Source organism: Raphanus sativus, unplaced genomic scaffold (genome assembly GCF_000801105.2).
Source record: "Raphanus sativus cultivar WK10039 unplaced genomic scaffold, ASM80110v3 Scaffold0147, whole genome shotgun sequence".
Classification (NCBI taxonomy): domain Eukaryota; kingdom Viridiplantae; phylum Streptophyta; class Magnoliopsida; order Brassicales; family Brassicaceae; genus Raphanus; species Raphanus sativus.
Genome location: NW_026615467.1, coordinates 18,351 through 27,470, shown reverse-complemented (window position 1 = coordinate 27,470; position 9,120 = coordinate 18,351).

Genomic DNA, 9,120 nt, shown 5'->3' with positions numbered 1-9,120 from the left:
ATATTTCCAAATATAAACAAATAAAAAATATTTTTTCCGTTCCAAAATAAATAATATTTTTTTGATGTTTTAAATACATAATATTTTGATTATTTTATATTAATTTTAGTTTTATCGAAAATTATGTAACTAATGATGTTTTATAATATACTTTTAAAGATTGATTGAATTAATTTTTGTTTATAATTTTAACTTTTTTAAATGTATGTCTTCGTTATTGTGATCTAACCAAAATATTTTTTATTATGGAACATAGTAAATATTTAAAAAAAAGTTTGTTATCCAACTTGGTATTACTCGTGTTGCCTAAAGAGTTCATTTTTTATTATTTTGAAAAGTAAACAATACTTTTGTATCAAAAGATATAGATATATTCATGTTTTTAGTCATTTTTCTTCTTTTTAGTACATATAAATATTTCGTTTATAATATCACATGTATTTTTTCTAGTATAGTAAACAAAGAAAAATTAATATCTATTTATAACAGAATATTACTTACAAAGTAATTCATAAATATTCAAAAATATTAAGTAACTCGTTTCTGAGGAAATATCTGAAATAACAAATACATGCTTTTAACAAGTCATGTAGAAATTCATTTTTATATTACTGTACAAAGATCAAGTATAAAGTATACTTAAAAATAGTAAGTATCCGACTTATGCCTAGTCTTACCGACTTTCCATCACATAGTAATAAAACAGACGAAGAAAAGTGCAAATAACTATTCAGAATATTTTTAACAAAAAATACAAATACAAGTGCAAATATTTATCAGTACTACAAAATAAGTCGTGTTAAATATATTTGAACCCCACACCAACTTCTCATCACAAATATAGTAGGATAATATCCGTACTTTGACATTGTAAATACTGTATATACAAAATATTTTACGTTCTTTTACTATAAAATATAAAATAAGAAATATATATTAAAAATTATGATTCAGTAACTATTATGTATATAAATAAATTGACGTGGACTTATAACTGAAAACAATTACTATTATTTATATACAATCATTTTATAGTAAATAAATCCAAATAGTCATGTTTATCTAATACTCTTATGATTATTTGTATTTTTATAAAAAAACATTAATCATTGATAAAAAATTTACAAAATGATAGTTTTAATATTTTAATAGTTTTAATAATTTCTAATTATTTTAAAAATATATAATGACAATATTGAAATTAAAAATATTAAATTCTGTATACTTGTCAATGCAAATTTCAAATATTTACGTATTTTATATGGTATATAGTTTAATTTAAATAATTTTAAATGAAATTTAATATTCATATAGCTTTATGATAATTTGTATCTTGTTATAAAAAACCATATAGAATTTTTAACAGTTATATTAATTTAAATTATTTTTATAAAAATTATAATACAAATATGCAGAAAAGTCTAAATTTTTCTTTTATGGTTAATGTGATTGTTTTATTTATTTTAATAATAGAAAATAAAAGATACTTAAAACTGTTATTAAATTTTTATTATTCAAAATCATTAAATATCATATATATTTTAATCATGTTATGTAATTTCGTAGCTGCTATCATCTATGAAAAGAATGATGAATATCTTTGTAAGCATTAATAATTAATTATATGATTAGCTTAGAAATTTTGATGTTTCTGTTTTAATATATAAAGGATATATATAAAGAGAGGATGCATGGTAATACGTTTGTGTAGGATCATCTTCCTTGCATAGCTATAGTATTGAGGGCAAGTTTTTCTTTTTAAATTCTCACTAGATTAAGATCTGCCTTTTCAAATTGTGGAACTATTTTTAATATTTTTTTTTTAAATCTAAGAACATCTACATTAATGGTTTTTAATGTCAAAGTTTCATTTCAAAAAAACTCTCCACTAATGATGCTTTAACCATCTAGTGAATTCTAGTGGAGCTCAAATTTCCAAAGAAAAAAATTTACTGGACAAAATGAGAAAAATTCTATTTACCAAAACAGAAGAGTGGGATTGGTTGTCGTATGATCCATGAGTTTAACCTCACTTTACTAGCCAAACAATTATTGTGGCTGATTTAATATCTTTATTTGTTAGTGGCTAAAGTTTGAAGGGAAGATACCACATCATGATTTTGCATTTAAGAATGATCTCTGTAAACAGCCCATCTTATAAGTGGACCAATATTTCAGCGGCATGCGAGCTACTGCTATTAGGAGTCAGATAAAAAATACATTATATATATGAATACAAAGTACGAGAGGATCATTGGATCCCTACAACACCAGATAGGCTGACTCGCCTTTTAGCCCCAGCTTTGCCCCAGAGTGAGCAAACTTATTAATCAGGATCAAATGAATGAGATGTTAGAATGTTGGAGGATTATGTTGGCCCTGCTGATATACCTTTCATAAGGAGTTTGACATAAGCTCAACTCATCATTGTGATACATTTTGTTGAAACTACACTAAAATGGTCAGTACACTGTTAAATCTGGATACTGGGTAGCTCAGAACTTATTGAAGACTAAGGAAGAGAAAGAGGTACTGGAACCCAGTATAACTAAACTTCAAGCTTTTACTTGGACGATAAAATCGCCTTAGAAGATATGTCATCTTATGGGAAATTTGATAACATTAAGCCTAGATAACATGTCATATGGCTGTAACAAAGAATTTGATACGGCGTAATATGAGATGCGATAACTATTTCCCACGATGTGGAGCACTAGAAGAGTATGTTACTCATGCCATCTTTGAATGCCCGCCAGCTAAACAAACTTGGTCCCTATCATCGACACCAACAAGTCCATATATCTTTCCGGTACCGAGTATTTATGCTAATATGGATTATCTATTCTAAATAAAGAACATTATTGTCGAGCAAAAAATAGACATGGGTCATTATCCCTAGATAATTTGTATATTTGGAAGGCCCAAAATGACAAAAATCTTTAGGGGATAAACATGGACCCATTAGAGTTAGTCTCTTATGCAGAGAGCGAGTGACAAGCTTGGTTCAATGCAAATTAGAGGATGCCACATATTCTACAAGAGCATAGTATTGAGGAATCATAGGTCTTAAACTTGGGTAGTGTCTGAATGACAGATGGGTTATGGACATCCGCATCACAGTTCAGTGGGTGTGGACGGATTTAGATAGATAGTTTGGGGAAGGTTAACTTATGGGGACACAAAACTATCTATGGCGAGAGTCTACCATGCATTCAGAAGTGAAAACACTACGATGAGCAATAGAGAGTATACTTCAGCAGTCAACATGTCAGAGCTTTAGGACAGATTGCAAGCAGTGGCGGAGCCACATGATCAAAGGGTGGGCAGTTCCTCGAAATGATTTTAAAAAATTTCATGTAAAATTTTGATAGTGTTCTTCATGCCCCAGATGTTTTTTAAACAATTTTGATAAAATCCCCCATAACATTCCCTGATTGCAAGGATTTGATCGCCATGATTAAGGAGCCTCATGTTTAGCCAAGTTTTGTAACATAATTGGAGAGGAAAGAGACTCTACATATATACTTCCTGGACTTCAAAATTATTCATATTTCACGAACGCAAAATCAGATTCTTTAATTAGGACTGTGAAGTCTTTCCATAAAAAAACTTTATTTTATTGACTGTTCTATTCCGATCTAATTACCCAAATACATCAAATTTGAATAACATAATAGCCGTTCGTCGTAAAAAAAAATTATCTACTGAATAATATTATTATATATTGTTCCTGTGAATAGTCATATCCCATAATCTCACAAGTTTCTCTTTTTACATCGTTAGTTATTGTTTTTCTAGTTATCCATTTTCATAGATTACATCATTATAAGAGAAGCTATGCAAAATCCTTCATAAAAAAGGAGAAGCTATGCTCATGTAGTTCCATTATTGCATTTTTCTTTATTTGAAAGTCAGAGTAAAATAAATTATTCAAACACATTCAGTTCTTTTCTTTTTGTGTTACATGATACTGGTGATGGATATTCGGATATCCATTTGAGTTCGGATCGGGTATTTTAGATTTTTTGGTATTTTATGGGTATAAAATCCGTTCGCATATTTTTATATTTCAGATCGGGTTTTGGGTATTTTTAATCCGGATTCGATAATTTTGAGTCGGGTTCGGATATTTAGATTTTGAAAAAAAAAATCAAATTCTTCATTGCTCAAGTTTCTTGTATTTAAAAATATACCTTTTACTTAAATGGTTTTAATTTTTTAATAGATTAAATAATTAATAGATTTGGAGATAAATTTTATAATAAAAAGATACGAATTTGGTTATTGTTTTGAATTTTTGGATACAATTTTTGTTAATGCACAAAACAAGAAACTTGGCATTTTTTTAAGTGAATAGCAATCTATAGTTATATGTATACTAGGTGTTTTCCTGCACCATGTGCAGAAATAAAAGTTTTAAAATATAATTTATTTTAAAATACAAATTTTATTAATTTTTTATTTTGTTAATTTTTGATTTTATTATTTGCTTACAATATATAATCTTAATTTAATAATATGTAAAATTTTAAGATTAAAAAAATATTTTTATTCAATGTATATTTAGTAATATATATGTATATCTTTTTCTAAAATATATTCAATCAAATTTTGTAAATGTAAGAGAAAATTTTGTTAAGTGTATAATTATCAAAACATAAAACTAAATAATTTTCTAAAATTTATGGATATTAAAAATAAACTAATAGTATTGGATTAGAAAATTATATTTAAAAACTGTATAATTTTGAAAAATTGTTTTACTAATAATAATTATAAAATATTATTAAATTTTGAAAAATCCAAAATAATATTATATTTCTATTTATAACATTATATTATTTATTGCTAAATTAATGATGATCTATGAGTTATTACCATATTTTTAAAATTTACTAAAAATATAAATCAACAATAAATGTAAATGTCTATGTCACTATTTAAAGAAAATTATATATTTTTTAAATGCATATTATTTTGAAGAATTGTTTTTAGTAATAAAAATTATATACTTATAAAAATATAGCTAAATAATATTTCGAAATTTTAATTATTATTATATTTCTATTTAATTTATTCACTACAAGAAAACATATTATTTACCAGGGCGCATTTCGTTGTAAATTCGTTGTAAAAAGGGGATTACGACGACTTTACCTCGAAACCCGATTCGTTGTTAATCGTCCGTCGTAAAAGAAGATTCGTCGTAAACGCCATGTAACGGTTACGAGTTAATGAATTCGTCGTAAAGGAGAAGGAAAGAATTCGTCGTAATCTCCACGTAAAGGCTCGTTGTAAGTAACTCGTAAAGCTTCGTCGTAAAGGACTTGTAAATATTTCGATGTAAAATACACGTAAAATTTCGATGTAAATTCGTTGTAAAATTTACGACGACTTTACATCTCCGTCGTTGTAAACTCGATGTAAATGTTTACATCGTATTTACGAGTTCTTCGATGTAAATTCGCTGTAAACTTTACGACGAATTTACATCGTTGTTTTATTTATTATATTAATTATATTAATTTCATTTATTATTTTATTTTTATTTGTAATAAAATTGGAAATTATAAAAATTAAAATTTCAAATAATAAAGAAACAATTGTTTAGAAAATAAATATTCCATAAATAAAATTTAAGTTTTAATATTTTACAAAACGAAATTATAAAAATAAAAATCTACGGGAGCGATACATCATCAAAGTAGTTGGTCTCGCTCGGTCCCTCTCCGCTCGTTCCCCCTCCCACTGGATCGGTAGAATCGGGATCCCGTTGTTGCATCCCGAGAGCTTGTCGTCTGGCCGCCAACGCTCTCTGCATGGTCGGTTCCCCATCGCCATAATATCTAACAGGTTCTCGAGAGAGTCTAAACGCTCTTGCTGGGTATCCAATCGAGCCTGCATCTGAGAAGTCTCTTGGGCCCGTCTAGAAGAGTAAGACGAAGTTGCCCTTGCGACTTCGTTGACAGAACCGATTCCCACCGTCCGGCACTTCTTTCTTGGAGCGACCTACAAAAAATAATATTAAATAATTAATATTGTTGAAATAATAAAATTAATTTAAACTAGCTTTTAAATTTTACCTCCTCGAAGATCCTGTCGACCTCTTCCGTCGTCAATTTGACGGGTAATCCATCCGGAGACTGCTGGGTGAGTTGCGTCTCCCGCTCATCGACCCGAGCAGCCACAGTGTTGAAGAGCTTCTCGGATGCAGGATCAACAAAAGTCCCGTCCGGTTTGGCGTGAGTCATCCTGAAAAGGTCGGACAAAGATGGCATGACTCCGGTCTTCTCAAACTACAAAAAACCAATAATAAAATATTAAATATTGAAATTCAAATTTATTAATAAAATAAATATTACAACTGAAACTTACAGCGTCGAGACGGATCCCGGCATGAGGTTTTTGCCCGGTGGTATGAAGCATAGGCAAATTCCCGTCTTTATCCTTGGTCCTACGGGAAGCAGAGCAGGAGTTGGCCTTCCGGATTGAGCTGGGTAGCTTCCAAAAGGCGATGAGGCCATCCCATACATCCTTGGTGACCCCAGTGGGCTTCCCGTCATAGCCGTAGATCTCCCACTTATCCTTCCAATCCGAGACCGTGTTGGTAAGGCGAGTCTTCGCCTTTGCCTCGAATTCCTTCTTCACCATTTCGGTGATTCCTAAGGACCAATTCCACCTTTGCTGAAACAAACAAAATTATGAAACCATTAATAATTAATAATTAATAATTAATAAAAATAATAAAATTAAATATTAAAAAGAAAATTGAAAAATTACCGCAAACTGTTTAAACCAAGTGGTCTTGACGTGATCTGGAGTCAAGCTCCAGTTTGGATAAGCTCCGTCTAAGTATCCCTTCATCGTCTTTGAAACGCTCCGGGAAACACGGTTGTTGGCCCCGAACCTGCAAATTGAACCAACTTGTTAATAAAATATATAAAAATGATTTGAAAATTTTAAATTATAAATTTACTTACCAATTAGTACCCGGCGGTCTATCGGGGTCCAAAACGTCCATACCCTCCCGTTTAGGCGCGGAAAGCAAATCTTCCACCGTATATCTTGCGTATGGTGCATGAGGAGGCACCCGCAAGTCTGGATGAACTTCTGGCCCTGGAATGGGCTCCTGCGGAGCTGCTGGTGGAGGAGGTGGAGCCATCTGAGCTGCTGGTGGCGGAGGTGGAGCCATGTGAGGTGCGGGAGGAGGACTCCAAACTCTCTGAGATGTCTGAGAGTCCGGAATGGCATCAGAAGATGCTCGGCCGCCGGAAGAAGAAGACGTCCCGACGCCGTCGCCAAACATCTCCTCATAAGTCGGTGGTGGTTTTTTCCTAGGAGCCATGATCTACATTATTTAAAAAACGACAAAAATAAAAATCACAACACCATTAATTAATTATTTTTAAAAAATTTCTCTATACTAACCACCTAAACTAATTCCCTAAACTAATTCCCTAAACTAATTCTCTAAACTAATTCCCTATACTAACCACCTAAACTAATTATAAAAAAAAAATAACTAGAGAGAGAGAGAGGAGTTACCTTAGAGAGAGAGAGAGAGTTTTGTGAGGAATGAACGAGGAAGCCTCGTTCAGGCGTTGCATATATAAAGAAAACACGTTCCTCGTAAATTCGTCGTAATTTTACGAGGAATATACCAGGCCCGCGTTTTTGGGTTTACGAGGAAAGTACCAGGCCCGCTATTTTGGTTTACGAGGAAAGTACCGGGCCCGTGTTTCTGTTTACGACGAATTTACAAGGACACGTGCTTTAAGGAATTACGTGGAATTTACCAGGCCCGCTATTTTGGATTACGTGGAATGTACCAGGCCCGTGTTTCAGTTTACGACGAATTTACATGGACACGTGCTTTCAGGAATTACGACGAAAGTACCAGGCCCGCATTTTTTTCTTTACAACGTGTTTACAACGACTCTTTGAAACCACAAATCAAACCCCTAAACCCCGATTCATGGTTTACAACGAAGTTACAACGAACCTAAACTTTACGAGGAAAGTACCAGGCCCGCGTTTTTTTTACAACGAAATTACAACGAAATATGTGAAACCCCGAAAATCAAAATCCCTAAATCCCAAACTTACATATCTATACTATCATATCTTTTACACATTCAACCTCTTTTTCCAACTGAAACCATAAACTCCAATTTTTTTTTAAATGCATATTATATAGCAAATAGAATTTGATACACATATAAAAATAAGATCTTCTAATAAAAATCAACATTTGTTACATATTTTTTTACATCATGAAGAATCATTTGAGTTCTCATCAACATCACTACAATGATCATCATCGCTTCTATCGAACTCATCTTCACGTGCTTCATCCGTCACATCTTCGGGAAGATCTTCATATTGACGGTTATCCGGGTCGATCAAAAGAATTTCATCAGTTTGTTGATCAGGTACCTCAACTTCATTGATTGCATCTTCTTCTTGCAAAGGTGGTTCTTCTCCAGCAACAATCCGTCCACGAGGTGTTATTTTGATAGCAGTTAACCAATTTATCCCAGAACTTCGAAGGCGAGGGTATGGAAGGAAGCTAACTTGTTCGGCTTGGGAGGCTAAGATGAAAGGCTCGAATTTGTTATATCTTCTCCCAGAATGGATATCCACAACACCAAATTTGTTAAACCGAACACCACGGTTCTCCACGGGGTCGAACCACTCGCATTTGAAGAGGACACATTTTAGCTTCAACAACCCTGGAAATTCCACTTCAATAATCTCTTGCAAGATCCCGTAAAAGTCTGCTTCACCTTTCACACATATTCCGTAGTTGCTTGTTGCCCGACGTCTCCCATACTCATATGTATGAAAAGTGAAACCTCGTGTGAAGTACATAGATGATGTGGTGACCTTTGCTACTGGACCTTGGATCAAATCATGAAACCATACAGGATAATATGGATCGTCATAATCAACCTACAAATTAATACATCATTGTTAGAAATTTACATTATCAATAATAGTACCAAAGATTACTTAATATGTTAATATTACCTGTCCTTTTAACCACTTGACAAAGTGCTTATCTTTCCTTGCATCCACCTCGGTTCCGGATATTCCTGGTATTGCTTCTTCAACTTGAGA